Source organism: Nematolebias whitei, chromosome 18 (genome assembly GCF_014905685.2).
Source record: "Nematolebias whitei isolate Nwh7 chromosome 18, NemWhi1, whole genome shotgun sequence".
Taxonomy (NCBI): Eukaryota; Metazoa; Chordata; class Actinopteri; order Cyprinodontiformes; family Rivulidae; genus Nematolebias; species Nematolebias whitei.
Genome location: NC_056515.1, coordinates 29971158 through 29972049, shown reverse-complemented (window position 1 = coordinate 29972049; position 892 = coordinate 29971158).

Sequence of the window (892 nt, the reverse complement as noted above, 5' to 3'; positions counted from 1 at the left end):
TGTTTTTAAACATCTAGCTGAAACTGGCTGTGACCAGTCCTGTTTTCCCTCTGCTTCATTGCGCAACCCACAATTTAGACTTTTTACTGCTCTGCTCCAAACATTTCACCATAATCAAGTCTCTGCAGGTAAATTCTGGGTCAAGGAACTGGGTTCCTGAGCCCAGTTCTGTCCTCCCTATAATTTTGTTTTGTCATATTACAAACTGAGGTTTTAACCTTTTTCTTCAGGTGATTTCTGAGTGGTTTCATCTGTAGGGAACAAGAAGAAACACATTGGATCAGGTGAACTCTTAAGGGATTTCTTAAAAAGTGTGTTTTAACTCACCCGAACTGCTCCCAGGACACTCTGCATCTAGAAAAACATATTGAATTGACCAACTTTTTGGAAACTTTATGTCTTTATTTTCATCCCTAATCAAAATGAATAAACATCACAAAATGACCATCTCACCTCGTCTTTGTCTCCCTGTCAGAAAATGACAAATACAAGCATGAAGTGGCAGCTGAACAGAAGTTTAATATGAACTTTCTGAAAGATGTCTTTTCACTGACTCACCCTCAGTGTCCTCAGAGCACTCACACTCTGATTCTGTGTGAAAGGGAAACAAATGAAGCGTTTCAGATGAGACATGTCTCATGTCTGATTTTTAAAACTGCCCTTTACTGCCCCCTACAGGCCTAAATATGAACTGTAATTAAAGGTCACCTTCAGGAGCTGCAGCATCAGAGGCCTTTGTTGTCTCTGCAGAGGACAGTTTCTCAGTTAGACAGGGTTCAAATCACATTATTAATGAGAATGCTGGATCAACATTCACACTGTTGTTTGTTTTTTTGTAAATACTTATACAAAGTTGTGCTATTTTAGCCATTCACATACCCAGACATTCATT